Source organism: Rhea pennata, chromosome 2, assembly GCF_028389875.1.
Source record: "Rhea pennata isolate bPtePen1 chromosome 2, bPtePen1.pri, whole genome shotgun sequence".
Taxonomy (NCBI): domain Eukaryota; kingdom Metazoa; phylum Chordata; class Aves; order Rheiformes; family Rheidae; genus Rhea; species Rhea pennata.
Window position 1 is genome coordinate 75,211,563 of NC_084664.1, and position 16,654 is coordinate 75,228,216.

Genomic DNA, 16,654 nt, shown 5'->3' on the forward strand with positions numbered 1-16,654 from the left:
GGGCCCACTACTGAAAGGGGCAGGGGCCCTGGTGACAAGGGATGCAGAGAAGGCAGAATTACTGAATGCCTTCTTTGCTTCAGTCTTCACTGCTAAGGGCAGCCCCCAGGAATCCCAGAGCCTGGACGTAAGGGAGAAAGTCTGGAGAAGGGAAGACTTTCCTTCGGTTGAGGAGGATAGGATTAGAGACCTTCTGGGCAGCCTAGACATCCACAAATCCATGGTCCCAGATGGGATGCGCCCACAGGTACTGAGGGAGCTGGCAGATGTTGTTTCCAGGCTGCTCTCCATCATCTTTGAAAGATCCTGGAGAACTGGAGAGGTGCCTGAGGACTGGAAGAAAGCCAATGTCACTCCAGTCTTCAAAAAGGAGGACCCAGGCAACTATAGGCTGGTCAGCCTCACCTCCAGCCCTGGAAAGGTGATGGAACAGCTCATTCTAGATGTCATCTCCAGATATATGGAGGAAAAGAAGGTGATGACGAGTAGCCAGCATGGCTTCACCAAGGGGAAATCCTGCTTAACCAATCTGATAGCCTTCTGTGATGGAATGACTGGCTGGGCAGATGAGGGGAGAGCAGTGGACGTTGCGTACCTTGACTTCAGCAAGGCTTTTGACACTGTCTCCCCTAACATGCTCCTAGATAAGCTCAGGAAGTGTTGGTTAGACGAGTGAGCAGTGAGGTGGATTGAGAACTGGCTGAAAGGCAGAGCTCAGAGGGTCTGCCTGTCATCAGTGGTGGGGAGTCTAGTTGGAGGCCTGTGGCTAGTGGAGTTCCCCAGGGCTCAGTACTGGGCCCCATCGTGTTCAACTTCTTCATCAACAACCTGGATGAGGGGACAGAGTGCCTCCTCAGCAAGGTTGCCAATGATACCAAGCTGGGAGGAGTGGCTGATACACTGGAGGGCTGTGCTGGCATTCAGAGAGACCTGGAGAGGCTGGAGAGTTGGGCGGAGAGGAACCTCATGAGGTTCAACAAGGGCAAGTGCAGAGTCCTGCACCTAGGGAGAAATAACTGTAGGCACCAGTACAAGCTGGGGGCTGACCTTTTGGAGAGCAGCTCTGCAGAGAAGGACCTGGAAGTGCTGGTGGATGACAAATTGACCATGAGCCAGCAATGTACCCTTGTGGCCAAGAAGGCCAATGGTCTCCTGGGGTGCATTAGGAAGAGTGTTGCCAGCAGGTCGAGGGAGGTGATCCTGCCCCTCTACTCAGCTCTGGGGAGGCCTCATCTCGAGTACTGTGTCCAGTTCTGGGCTCCCCAGGACAAGAGAGACCTGGAGCTACTGGAGAGAGTCCAGCGTAGGGCTACAAAGATGATCAGGGGGCTGGGGCACCTGCCCTATGAGGAACTGCTGTGAGAGCTGGGCCTCTTTAGCTTGGGGAAGAGAAGGCTGAGGGGGAATCTTATCAATGTGTATAAGTATCTGAAGGGAGGGTGTCAAGGGGACAGGGACAAACTCTTTCCAGTTGTCCTGTGTGACAGGACAAGAGGCAATGGGCAGAAATTGAACCATAGGATGTTCTGCCTGAACATGAGGAGGAATTCCTTCACTGTGAGAGTGACAGAGCACTGGACCGTTGCCCAGAGAGGTTGTGGAGTCTCCTTCTCTGGAGATCTTCAAGGCCCGCCTGGATGCAACTCTGTCTAACATGCTCTAGGTGACCCTGCTGAGCAGGGAGATTGGACTAGATGATCTCCAGAAGTCCCTTCCAACCTTACTGATTCTATGATTCTATGATTTACTGCCTATGTGTGTCCATAATTAGATCTTAATGTCTGTGCTTTCAAAGTCAGCTGAGACTCCTAAATAACTCATGGCTTTTAAAAAGAAGCTGCCTGGCAACGAAGCTGTAGCTACTCAGCCTCTCTGAACGTAGAGCTATCTGGAGATGAACAAAAATAGTAGAATTGTAGTAATAATAATCATCTAAATGTGAAAATAATAAATATAGCTTTACACTGGTCAAATACAAGTTCTGATTAAGCAGTCAGGGCTTTATGTTAGTTTATATATGTGTTTAAAGCCCCTTTCCCTTCCTTTTCCATGATATGGAACAATCACAGATCATACCATTTAAAACAATGCTTCCTGTTCTGGAAAAGAAGCAGATCTGGATTGGAGCCATTTGCTACCACAGATTGGACTTGGTACCAATATATGTAAGATCTCCTTAAGATAGATGGCTCTAACATTGTCAGTCATCGCATTCATTTTCTCTTCTTTCCTTGTCACTATGAACTTGCATGGCAATCACTGAACTGTGTCTGACCTTGGTTACATTCACCAGTCTTGATCCAGCTTGAAACTTGGACCTGCCTAATCACCACAGACTTGCCTGAAGATCTGAACTCTTGGTTAAACCTGGCTGCTGCCCCTGGGTTTGCTCTGTTTGCCTCATTCAGGTACAGTGGATGACTACCAGCTGTGTCATCCTACTTTGGCTCCTGGCTCCTTACTTTGTCTCCTGGCTCCCTGTCCTTTAGGGAGCAACTAGCCCTTACTGCTCTCTGACATTGTGTTTCCAAAATCGTATTCTTTTGGGCTTTTGAAAGACTTTTTCCTTTCTTTGGAAGGACGCAGATAGGAACACTGGCTTTCTCTATGTTCTCTACATAGCTTGTGAACAGATACAAAATCCAGCTGCGCAGTCCAAATGCTATCATCCTACACAACTAAATTTTGGAATGTGCTTGAATACATTATCTTAGCTTTAAAAATGCAGAAAGACTCTAAATTTTTTCTCACAACTAATATCACTAATTTTAGCTAGGAAAAAGGACAGCCTTTTTGTAAGAGTTACACCTCCTCATCCTAAAAAAAAGAATTGTTTTCTTGTATTGTACGCAGAAGCGGAGCTTTAAGTAACTACTGTTCCACAAAGACAGTCTCAATTACACTGGAAATCTCACCAGATTTAGAAACCTGCGACTGCAAGGTCATAAGGAAAATTTCCAGAAATCCTAGCCCCTTCTTCCAAAGGGCTGAGAATTCTGTATAGCATTTCTAAGGCTAATATGAATCTTGTGCTTATTCTAAAAGAGATTCAAGAGCATCATAATATGCAAGTCTTTAAGTATTTTGTTTCAATATGGAGCAGAAGTAACTCAAGAAGGCAGCAAACAGACGCAGCAGTTTGCGCAGCACTGTCTTGGCTCTGCCTTGAACTTCTGGGGCCTGTGTTGGACATTGTGGTCTGCTGACCCTTGTGGGACGTGGGGACTAGAGAGTGACACTGCTAACAGGTAAGGGGAGCTGGGCAAGGGCAACTGCAGGTAACCTTAGGCTCTCCCAGAAGAAGCCCCAGCAATTATCCCCCACTCTAGCTGGGTGTAGCTACTGCTAGAGCAGTCTTGTTGCCCCTGAATAGAGGGAGCTGGGGCTTTTGACACAGGTAGCCCTTGTTTAGGGTGGATCAAGTACCCTGTGGGTCAGTAGTAAAAAGAGGTCTATTTAAGAGCCAGGCCTGGAGCACAGCTCCTAGAGGCAGCAGTTTGTGCAGCAGTTCGTGCAGGAGGAGCGCAGTTAGGTGCAAGAGGACACCTTCCAGTGCCAGTAGCGCCCACTCTTGCTAACATGGTTGTAACTTGCCGTAAAGCTTATTTGCCAGTGGCTGTGGGAATTGCTGTATCAGCTGTGTCTGAAGCATCAACCCAGACAGAGCCTCTTATAGCAGATGCTACCTTACAGGTCCCAGACTGCAGGGAGTGCTTGGAGCCTCTCCGGAAGGCCTGGACTGATGGTCAGCTCTACTGCAAGAGGTGTGTTGTTGTTGAGGATTTGTGTCAGGGAGTTGCGGGATGAAGTTGGTAGATTGTGAAACATGTGAGAAAGTGAGCGGGAGATAGACAGGGCATCCTCAGAGACTGTACTGCTCCTGGAGTCCCAAACCCCTGCAGCAGGGGAGTTGCTGGAGGACTCTGTGAAGAGTGAAATAGTACAGCACAGCACTGTTGAAGAAGGCTAGAAGCTAGCTGCTTCTCGAACAAAAAGAAGAAAGGCCCCTAATCCTCCTGTAGACCTGGAGTTACAGTTGAAGAACAGGTTTAGTGCACTCCAGGATGAGGAGGACCCAGACCTGGCCTCAAGGGAAGCAACTGGGCTGTCTGACCCTGTGCCTTGCGTGACCACTCGGAAGAGGTGATGAGTGGTTGTAGTGGGTGATTCCATGCTGAGGGGGACAGAGGTGCCTATCTGCCGACCTGACCTCTCCTCTAGAGAGGTTTGCTGCCTGCTGGGGGCAAGGATACGAGATGTGTCTGAAAGGCTACCAAGGATTGTATGCTCATCAGACTACTACTCTCTGCTGCTCTTTCACATGGGTGCTAACGATACAGAGGACAAAGTAGAGACAATCAGGGAAGACTTCAAGGCCTTGGGCGCGGTGATCAAGGGTCTGGGAGGCCAGGTGATCTTCTCATTGATCTTGCCGTTTAGGAGGAAGCTTGGGAGGAGGAATACGAAGATTTCCCAAATCAACAACTGGCTACGCCATTCCTGTTGGCAACAGGGTTTTGGATTCTATGGCCATGGAACATGTTTTGAAGGCCAACAGCTGGTGGGGAGAGATGGGATTCACCTCACCAAGCGGGGCACATTTGCCTTTGCAAACAGGTTGGCCAGCCTAGTAAAGAGGGCTTTAAACTAGGTAGGAGGGGGAGGGAGATGTCATACGGACAGGGTAGACAACAAAACACAAGTTGGGTTGGGGGGCCTCCAACGGGTGCATGCAGCTGGGGATGTGCGTTTGGGACATAGCTATGGGCGACCCCTGTACACCCTTCCTGGGAAACCTGCAGGCATGACCACCTCTTTGAAATGCATGTACACCAATGCACACAGCATGGGGAATAAACAGGAGGAGCTGGAGATCTGTGTGCGATTGCAGGGCCATGATCTCATTACAATCACAGAGACATAGTGGGATAGCTCACATGACTGGAATGCTGCCATGGATGGCTACGTGCTTTTTAGGAAAGACAGGCCAGGAAGGCGAGGTGGTGGAGTTGCTCTTTATGTGAGAGAGCAACTGGAATGCATTGAGCTCTGCCTAGGCGGGGAGGAGGAGGAGGCAGCAGTTGAGAGCTTATGGGTAAAGATCAAAGGGCAGGCCAAGATGAGGGACACTGTTGTGGGTGTCTACTACAGGCCACTTGACCAGGAAGAGAAAGTTGATGAGGCCTTCTATAGACAGCTGGAGGTAGCCTCACAATCACAGGCCCTGGTTCTCATGGGGACTTCAACCACCCTGACATCTGCTGGAAGGACAACACAGCTAGGCACAAACAGTCCAGGAGGCTCCTGCAGTGCATTGATGATAACTTCCTGTCACAAATGGAGGAGGAGCCTACGAGGAAGGGTGTCCTGTTGGACCTAGTCCTTACCAACAGAGAGGGACTGATTAGAGATGTGAAGGTTGGGGGCAGCCTTGGCTGAAGTGACCACGAGATGGGGGAGTTCAGGATCCGTCAGGAAAAAGAAGTAAGGCAACAAGCAGGATTGCAACCCTGGACTACAGGAGAGCGGACTTTGGGCTCTTCAGAGACCTAATTGGTGGAGTCTCATGGGTTAAGGCCCTAGAAGGAAGGGGGGTCCAGGAGAGCTGGCTAGTATTCAAACATCACTTCCTCCAAGCTCAAGAGCGGTGCATTCCTATGAGTAAGAAGTGCAGCAAAAGGGGCAGGAGACCTGCATGGGTGAGTAAGGAGCTCTTGGCCAAATTCCGACAGAAGAAGAAAATACACAGAATGTGGAAGAGGGGACAGGCTACTTGGGAGAATTAAAGGAATGCAGCCAGAGTATGTAGAGATGCGGCAAGGAAGACTAAGGCCCAGCTGGAATTGAGTCTGGCAAGGGATGTTAAGGACAACAGGAAGGGTTTCTTCAAATACATCAGCAGCAAGAGGAGGACCAGGGAAACTGTGGGCCCACTACTGAAAGGGGCAGGGGCCCTGGTGACAAGGGATGCAGAGAAGGCAGAATTACTGAATGCCTTCTTTGCTTCAGTCTTCACTGCTAAGGGCAGCCCCCAGGAATCCCAGAGCCTGGACGTAAGGGAGAAAGTCTGGAGAAGGGAAGACTTTCCTTCGGTTGAGGAGGATAGGATTAGAGACCTTCTGGGCAGCCTAGACATCCACAAATCCATGGTCCCAGATGGGATGCGCCCACAGGTACTGAGGGAGCTGGCAGATGTTGTTTCCAGGCTGCTCTCCATCATCTTTGAAAGATCCTGGAGAACTGGAGAGGTGCCTGAGGACTGGAAGAAAGCCAATGTCACTCCAGTCTTCAAAAAGGAGGACCCAGGCAACTATAGGCTGGTCAGCCTCACCTCCAGCCCTGGAAAGGTGATGGAACAGCTCATTCTAGATGTCATCTCCAGATATATGGAGGAAAAGAAGGTGATGACGAGTAGCCAGCATGGCTTCACCAAGGGGAAATCCTGCTTAACCAATCTGATAGCCTTCTGTGATGGAATGACTGGCTGGGCAGATGAGGGGAGAGCAGTGGACGTTGCGTACCTTGACTTCAGCAAGGCTTTTGACACTGTCTCCCCTAACATGCTCCTAGATAAGCTCAGGAAGTGTTGGTTAGACGAGTGAGCAGTGAGGTGGATTGAGAACTGGCTGAAAGGCAGAGCTCAGAGGGTCTGCCTGTCATCAGTGGTGGGGAGTCTAGTTGGAGGCCTGTGGCTAGTGGAGTTCCCCAGGGCTCAGTACTGGGCCCCATCGTGTTCAACTTCTTCATCAACAACCTGGATGAGGGGACAGAGTGCCTCCTCAGCAAGGTTGCCAATGATACCAAGCTGGGAGGAGTGGCTGATACACTGGAGGGCTGTGCTGGCATTCAGAGAGACCTGGAGAGGCTGGAGAGTTGGGCGGAGAGGAACCTCATGAGGTTCAACAAGGGCAAGTGCAGAGTCCTGCACCTAGGGAGAAATAACTGTAGGCACCAGTACAAGCTGGGGGCTGACCTTTTGGAGAGCAGCTCTGCAGAGAAGGACCTGGAAGTGCTGGTGGATGACAAATTGACCATGAGCCAGCAATGTACCCTTGTGGCCAAGAAGGCCAATGGTCTCCTGGGGTGCATTAGGAAGAGTGTTGCCAGCAGGTCGAGGGAGGTGATCCTGCCCCTCTACTCAGCTCTGGGGAGGCCTCATCTCGAGTACTGTGTCCAGTTCTGGGCTCCCCAGGACAAGAGAGACCTGGAGCTACTGGAGAGAGTCCAGCGTAGGGCTACAAAGATGATCAGGGGGCTGGGGCACCTGCCCTATGAGGAACTGCTGTGAGAGCTGGGCCTCTTTAGCTTGGGGAAGAGAAGGCTGAGGGGGAATCTTATCAATGTGTATAAGTATCTGAAGGGAGGGTGTCAAGGGGACAGGGACAAACTCTTTCCAGTTGTCCTGTGTGACAGGACAAGAGGCAATGGGCAGAAATTGAACCATAGGATGTTCTGCCTGAACATGAGGAGGAATTCCTTCACTGTGAGAGTGACAGAGCACTGGACCGTTGCCCAGAGAGGTTGTGGAGTCTCCTTCTCTGGAGATCTTCAAGGCCCGCCTGGATGCAACTCTGTCTAACATGCTCTAGGTGACCCTGCTGAGCAGGGAGATTGGACTAGATGATCTCCAGAAGTCCCTTCCAACCTTACTGATTCTATGATTCTATGATTTACTGCCTATGTGTGTCCATAATTAGATCTTAATGTCTGTGCTTTCAAAGTCAGCTGAGACTCCTAAATAACTCATGGCTTTTAAAAAGAAGCTGCCTGGCAACGAAGCTGTAGCTACTCAGCCTCTCTGAACGTAGAGCTATCTGGAGATGAACAAAAATAGTAGAATTGTAGTAATAATAATCATCTAAATGTGAAAATAATAAATATAGCTTTACACTGGTCAAATACAAGTTCTGATTAAGCAGTCAGGGCTTTATGTTAGTTTATATATGTGTTTAAAGCCCCTTTCCCTTCCTTTTCCATGATATGGAACAATCACAGATCATACCATTTAAAACAATGCTTCCTGTTCTGGAAAAGAAGCAGATCTGGATTGGAGCCATTTGCTACCACAGATTGGACTTGGTACCAATATATGTAAGATCTCCTTAAGATAGATGGCTCTAACATTGTCAGTCATCGCATTCATTTTCTCTTCTTTCCTTGTCACTATGAACTTGCATGGCAATCACTGAACTGTGTCTGACCTTGGTTACATTCACCAGTCTTGATCCAGCTTGAAACTTGGACCTGCCTAATCACCACAGACTTGCCTGAAGATCTGAACTCTTGGTTAAACCTGGCTGCTGCCCCTGGGTTTGCTCTGTTTGCCTCATTCAGGTACAGTGGATGACTACCAGCTGTGTCATCCTACTTTGGCTCCTGGCTCCTTACTTTGTCTCCTGGCTCCCTGTCCTTTAGGGAGCAACTAGCCCTTACTGCTCTCTGACATTGTGTTTCCAAAATCGTATTCTTTTGGGCTTTTGAAAGACTTTTTCCTTTCTTTGGAAGGACGCAGATAGGAACACTGGCTTTCTCTATGTTCTCTACATAGCTTGTGAACAGATACAAAATCCAGCTGCGCAGTCCAAATGCTATCATCCTACACAACTAAATTTTGGAATGTGCTTGAATACATTATCTTAGCTTTAAAAATGCAGAAAGACTCTAAATTTTTTCTCACAACTAATATCACTAATTTTAGCTAGGAAAAAGGACAGCCTTTTTGTAAGAGTTACACCTCCTCATCCTAAAAAAAAGAATTGTTTTCTTGTATTGTACGCAGAAGCGGAGCTTTAAGTAACTACTGTTCCACAAAGACAGTCTCAATTACACTGGAAATCTCACCAGATTTAGAAACCTGCGACTGCAAGGTCATAAGGAAAATTTCCAGAAATCCTAGCCCCTTCTTCCAAAGGGCTGAGAATTCTGTATAGCATTTCTAAGGCTAATATGAATCTTGTGCTTATTCTAAAAGAGATTCAAGAGCATCATAATATGCAAGTCTTTAAGTATTTTGTTTCAATATGGAGCAGAAGTAACTCAAGAAGGCAGCAAACAGACGCAGCAGTTTGCGCAGCACTGTCTTGGCTCTGCCTTGAACTTCTGGGGCCTGTGTTGGACATTGTGGTCTGCTGACCCTTGTGGGACGTGGGGACTAGAGAGTGACACTGCTAACAGGTAAGGGGAGCTGGGCAAGGGCAACTGCAGGTAACCTTAGGCTCTCCCAGAAGAAGCCCCAGCAATTATCCCCCACTCTAGCTGGGTGTAGCTACTGCTAGAGCAGTCTTGTTGCCCCTGAATAGAGGGAGCTGGGGCTTTTGACACAGGTAGCCCTTGTTTAGGGTGGATCAAGTACCCTGTGGGTCAGTAGTAAAAAGAGGTCTATTTAAGAGCCAGGCCTGGAGCACAGCTCCTAGAGGCAGCAGTTTGTGCAGCAGTTCGTGCAGGAGGAGCGCAGTTAGGTGCAAGAGGACACCTTCCAGTGCCAGTAGCGCCCACTCTTGCTAACATGGTTGTAACTTGCCGTAAAGCTTATTTGCCAGTGGCTGTGGGAATTGCTGTATCAGCTGTGTCTGAAGCATCAACCCAGACAGAGCCTCTTATAGCAGATGCTACCTTACAGGTCCCAGACTGCAGGGAGTGCTTGGAGCCTCTCCGGAAGGCCTGGACTGATGGTCAGCTCTACTGCAAGAGGTGTGTTGTTGTTGAGGATTTGTGTCAGGGAGTTGCGGGATGAAGTTGGTAGATTGTGAAACATGTGAGAAAGTGAGCGGGAGATAGACAGGGCATCCTCAGAGACTGTACTGCTCCTGGAGTCCCAAACCCCTGCAGCAGGGGAGTTGCTGGAGGACTCTGTGAAGAGTGAAATAGTACAGCACAGCACTGTTGAAGAAGGCTAGAAGCTAGCTGCTTCTCGAACAAAAAGAAGAAAGGCCCCTAATCCTCCTGTAGACCTGGAGTTACAGTTGAAGAACAGGTTTAGTGCACTCCAGGATGAGGAGGACCCAGACCTGGCCTCAAGGGAAGCAACTGGGCTGTCTGACCCTGTGCCTTGCGTGACCACTCGGAAGAGGTGATGAGTGGTTGTAGTGGGTGATTCCATGCTGAGGGGGACAGAGGTGCCTATCTGCCGACCTGACCTCTCCTCTAGAGAGGTTTGCTGCCTGCTGGGGGCAAGGATACGAGATGTGTCTGAAAGGCTACCAAGGATTGTATGCTCATCAGACTACTACTCTCTGCTGCTCTTTCACATGGGTGCTAACGATACAGAGGACAAAGTAGAGACAATCAGGGAAGACTTCAAGGCCTTGGGCGCGGTGATCAAGGGTCTGGGAGGCCAGGTGATCTTCTCATTGATCTTGCCGTTTAGGAGGAAGCTTGGGAGGAGGAATACGAAGATTTCCCAAATCAACAACTGGCTACGCCATTCCTGTTGGCAACAGGGTTTTGGATTCTATGGCCATGGAACATGTTTTGAAGGCCAACAGCTGGTGGGGAGAGATGGGATTCACCTCACCAAGCGGGGCACATTTGCCTTTGCAAACAGGTTGGCCAGCCTAGTAAAGAGGGCTTTAAACTAGGTAGGAGGGGGAGGGAGATGTCATACGGACAGGGTAGACAACAAAACACAAGTTGGGTTGGGGGGCCTCCAACGGGTGCATGCAGCTGGGGATGTGCGTTTGGGACATAGCTATGGGCGACCCCTGTACACCCTTCCTGGGAAACCTGCAGGCATGACCACCTCTTTGAAATGCATGTACACCAATGCACACAGCATGGGGAATAAACAGGAGGAGCTGGAGATCTGTGTGCGATTGCAGGGCCATGATCTCATTACAATCACAGAGACATAGTGGGATAGCTCACATGACTGGAATGCTGCCATGGATGGCTACGTGCTTTTTAGGAAAGACAGGCCAGGAAGGCGAGGTGGTGGAGTTGCTCTTTATGTGAGAGAGCAACTGGAATGCATTGAGCTCTGCCTAGGCGGGGAGGAGGAGGAGGCAGCAGTTGAGAGCTTATGGGTAAAGATCAAAGGGCAGGCCAAGATGAGGGACACTGTTGTGGGTGTCTACTACAGGCCACTTGACCAGGAAGAGAAAGTTGATGAGGCCTTCTATAGACAGCTGGAGGTAGCCTCACAATCACAGGCCCTGGTTCTCATGGGGACTTCAACCACCCTGACATCTGCTGGAAGGACAACACAGCTAGGCACAAACAGTCCAGGAGGCTCCTGCAGTGCATTGATGATAACTTCCTGTCACAAATGGAGGAGGAGCCTACGAGGAAGGGTGTCCTGTTGGACCTAGTCCTTACCAACAGAGAGGGACTGATTAGAGATGTGAAGGTTGGGGGCAGCCTTGGCTGAAGTGACCACGAGATGGGGGAGTTCAGGATCCGTCAGGAAAAAGAAGTAAGGCAACAAGCAGGATTGCAACCCTGGACTACAGGAGAGCGGACTTTGGGCTCTTCAGAGACCTAATTGGTGGAGTCTCATGGGTTAAGGCCCTAGAAGGAAGGGGGGTCCAGGAGAGCTGGCTAGTATTCAAACATCACTTCCTCCAAGCTCAAGAGCGGTGCATTCCTATGAGTAAGAAGTGCAGCAAAAGGGGCAGGAGACCTGCATGGGTGAGTAAGGAGCTCTTGGCCAAATTCCGACAGAAGAAGAAAATACACAGAATGTGGAAGAGGGGACAGGCTACTTGGGAGAATTAAAGGAATGCAGCCGGAGTATGTAGAGATGCGGCAAGGAAGGCTAAGGCCCAGCTGGAATTGAGTCTGGCAAGGGATGTTAAGGACAACAGGAAGGGCTTCTTCAAAAATATCAGCAGCAAGAGGAGGACCAGGGAAACTGTGGGCCCACTACTGAAAGGGGCAGGGGCCCTGGTGACAAGGGATGCAGAGAAGGCAGAATTACTGAATGCCTTCTTTGCTTCAGTCTTCACTGCTAAGGGCAGCCCCCAGGAATCCCAGAGCCTGGACGTAAGGGAGAAAGTCTGGAGAAGGGAAGACTTTCCTTCGGTTGAGGAGGGTAGGATTAGAGACCTTCTGGGCAGCCTAGACATCCACAAATCCATGGTCCCAGATGGGATGCGCCCACAGGTACTGAGGGAGCTGGCAGATGTTGTTTCCAGGCTGCTCTCCATCATCTTTGAAAAGTCACGGGGAACTGGAGAGGTGCCTGAGGACTGGAAGAAAGCCAATGTCACTCCAGTCTTCAAAAAGGAGGACCCAGGCAACTATAGGCCGGTCAGCCTCACCTCCAGCCCTGGAAAGGTGATGGAACAGCTCATTCTAGATGTCATCTCCAGACATATGGAGGAAAAGAAGGTGATGACGAGTAGCCAGCATGGCTTCACCAAGGGGAAATCCTGCTTAACCAATCAGATGATAGCCTTCTGTGATGGAATGACTGGCTGGGTAGATGAGGGGAGAGCAGTGGACGTTGCGTACCTTGACTTCAGCAAGGCTTTTGACACTGTCTCCCCTAACATGCTCCTAGATAAGCTCAGGAAGTGTTGGTTAGACGAGTGGGCAGTGAGGTGGATTGAGAACTGGCTGAAAGGCAGAGCTCAGAGGTGAGGCCTCATCTTGAGTACTGTGTGCAGTTCTGGGCTCCCCAGTACAAGGGAGACATGGAGCTACTGGAGAGAGTCCAGCGTAAGGCTACAAAGATGATTAGAGGGCTGGAGCATCTGCCCTACGAGGAAAGGCTGTAAGAGCTGGGCTGTAAGAACCTGGGGAAGAGAAGACTGGGGGGGATCTTAGCAATGTGTATCAGTACCTGAAGGGAGGGTGTCAAGGGGACGGGGACAAACTCTTTCCAGTTGTCCCGTGTGACAGGACAAGAGGCAATGGGCAGAAATTGAAGCACAGGAAGTTCCACCTGAATGTGAGGGGGAATTTCTTCACTGTGAGAGTGACAGAGCACTGGACCAGGTTGCCTAGAGGGGTCATGGAGTCTCCTTCTCTGGAGATATACGAGGCCCGCCTGGATGCAACCCTGTCTAACCTGCTCTAGGTGACCCTGCTGAGCAGGGAGGTTGGACTAGATGATCTCCAGAGCTCCCTTCCGACCTTACTGATTCTATGATTCTATGATTCTAAGAAGAATATTGTATTAATTTTTTATCCAGTTCCAATTTATCTTTCTTTGCTGATTGCTCTACGTAAAATAGGTAAGTTTGATGCTCTCATCTCAGCTTTATAGAAATTGTAGTACATGAAACAAATTTACTGGTCTCTTTTCAATGGTCAGGCCTGACTGATAGTCATCTTATGTGATGCTCAAGAGTGAAATACTTTGTGTAGATCACACTAAGATTAATTTGCAATTGCTGAATGACACAAGATAATAAATTATGGATCAGTATACAGCTTCGGAAGAAAGTACCTTGTTTTTCAGTTTTCCCCTAACAGCCTCATCAAAACTAACATCTTATTTCTAGCACTGAATCCATAATGAGGGCTCCTGTACTTGAGTAGATTTCATCTTTTTGTGTGAGTAAAAGCTGTTCAGGATCAATATTGCTAATACTCACAAATAATTCTTTTTTTCTGCTTTCTGTCACGGGAATAGTATTTACAAAAATGAGTAGTTTTATGAGAATTACTTTTTTCTGATAAATTCCTGCACTTAAATACAATGATGAAATCAGTGTGGCTAGCCTTTTAATTTTTTTAAAAAAGCCTTCCTCTCACCTGATTTTGTTCTTTTTTTCCAGTTTTGTGAAACTTTTTTAAACAACATGCATAAATTACAATTTTTACTTTTTTTTTTCTTTTTGCCTGACCCTCCCTACCTGCTAAGTTGAGATCTAGTGTAAAGTTTCCTCCCATTAGATACATTCTTTTCCAGTTAAGAAATTGTCATTCGTAATGTAAATAGCAGTTAAAAAATCACCTCAGAGAGCAACCTGCATTATCTAATATAATGGCATATACTAAGGATTACTAGAAATAAAATTAAATTATAGGTCTACATTTTATGCGGCTGACAGCAGTCTTTTCAGCAGTATTCATCTCTGTCCTGGATGGTGTGGTTTATGGTAGAGCTACTTCCTCTTGCTTAGATAGCTCTTTGAGATCCAATTCCTAACATTTGCTTTGGAACTGTCATCTTCACACCAGAGCTTTTCTCATGCTTGGTCCATGGGGACTACATAGATACAATGAATCCAAATTTTGGCACTTGAGAGTTCAAATGGATGAAACTTAAGATGTACTTTTTCTTAGGATTTCATTAGGAAAATTATTATAGCTGATGGCCACTTTGGGTCTCTCACATCTGTTCCTGCACTTGCGTTTTTAATGTGTACTGCTGTTGTTCTAAGTTGTTCCCTCCCAAGGGACTGCTCACAGAATCACAGAATGGTTGGAAGGGACCTCTGGAGATCATCTAGTCCAACCCCTCTGCTTGTTAATGCTGTGGTCACATATGATCTAGATTGGAAATGATTGTTGATCAATGAAGCTCCAGACCAAACATCCTAGAACAATTGAGCCCCCTTCTGAATAATCTCCTGAGATCGATGTATTTCCAGCATTTTCAATAATTCTAATCACATTCAGTGATGAAACTACATGACTTAGGTGTCTGAGGTGGCCAAAATTCGGAGATTTAGATCATCTCCTTACAGTAAACTCCCCAAAACAATGAAAAGACTTCTTCAAATTCAAAAAAGCCGGGTTTTATTGAAATATCAATTACAACACTAGACCAAACACAAATAAAAAAAATAAATAAATGGTGCTTTCCCCATGCACTGTGGCCTTGAAGGTGGATTTGTTGCTTCCAGACTTGTTTTGTGAACTTAATGTCTTTTTGTTATAGCACACTCTTCTCTATACCCTGGGAAGTTTTATGTCTTTCACCTGAGTTTTGCTCTCATTCTTTTCTGCCTGCCATACACTGCAGTCCCTGGAATCTGCTCTCCCCTGAGAAGGTACAGTTACTCTGTGCAGTAGCAGGAGGAATTTACACACAAAAACTGAAAATAATTTTTAGCTAGGAACTATACATGCAGCACATATTTAGTTATAGAATATGAATTCAGCTTGTTCCTTTTAGTCTGGCTATGTAGTTTAGAACAAAAATGTTTTTTTCAGGTTCATTCATTTTAGTTGCTCCTATGTGGGGGAATACTTTTGATATATGAACGTAAAGTTATCAGTCACATTTTATGCCGGAAAAATAAATGAGCATTTGCAAATGGTATTCCTCATGCTATTGTCAAAGGTACTAATAGAGAAAACAGAACAAAAAAAATTGAGACAGTACAGTGGAATTCATGTGTTCACATGCAGGTATTCGTAGTGTAGGCATCTACATTGGAAGTTGTCTTCTAGATTCCTATAAGCCAACAGACAGAAAAAGGTATTTTTATGGTGTATGATTCATCTCACCCTCTCTCTCTCTTACATTTCTAAAATAGGTCAGTTGAAGCACATTCTACAATGTGCCTCTCCACTCTAATCAGTATTAAAGGAGCCTTGCTAACACATTCTGCATGTGGATGGCTTCTCTCTGAGTAGCCACAGTATTTAAGAATATTAGGAAGCCATAAAAACAGATATATGGGATTCTGAAGAAATAAATAAAAATGGTATCATTTTTCCTTGTTACGAAAAAAAAATAAGCACCATTTTCTGACTGCTTATAAAATTGTTCTTCAGAACATACTTTGCTCTCTTGTCAAGTTTTTTGTACTCCAGTTACCTAAAAAGAAGGGAAAAGTACAAAATGAGATATGACAATCTGATATAAATCCTGCTGCTTCCCAAGAATCTGGTTCTAAATGTGACTTCATTAATTTTTCTGCCTTCCCTAGAATGTCCTGTGCCTGGACTTAATGTCCTATTGTAAACTAATGGCATTTCTCCATGTGCTTTGTCAGTAACACTGTAGCTTTTGAATACCAGCTCTTACACTCTTCACATTGTCAAAAGCATTGCAGTACTCATGCAAGATATATATTTTCTTTCCTTATTGTGCACATAAGAAACAAATACACAGAGGTTTTGATTTTTTGAAGTGCTACAACAAATCTCTACCTGATCCAGACTTCACAACAGAACTCTCAGTGATCAGTGTAACTCCTAGATTATAAGTTACCTCTTATCATCACATCTGTGTAGGTATTTTTTTTTACATTTTGTCAGGAATAGTTATTCAGGCCCCCATTTTTACTGAACTTTCAAAATGCTCTTCATATGATTCTTTTATGTATAGCATTGTCAAGTACAGTGCTATAGAAAAAGAAATGGTACATGAAAGAGATACGGTGCTTAAGAAGTATTAATTAGCATCTATGAAGTAAAATCTATTTTTCTGGGGAGAAATTCAGTATTTTAAGCATTTTCTTGGGAGAAAATTACTGGAAAATTGACTGAGCAGCTGGCAGCACTAGACCTATTTTGCTGCTCCCATCTGTCCTATATATGTAAAATATTCTCTTCCAAAGAAGGATGAAACCTGCATGATCTCATAGCATTTACTTCCAGAAAGGAGTGGGTGAAAAACTGTGAAAGTATTATTTGTTTCCTTATATAAGAAAGAACTTTCTCATAATCATTACCAAGGAGATAGACAATATCACTTGATGAACAAACTTATATTTAATGCATTTTTACTTAGTGATACCATTTTCTTGGAAAA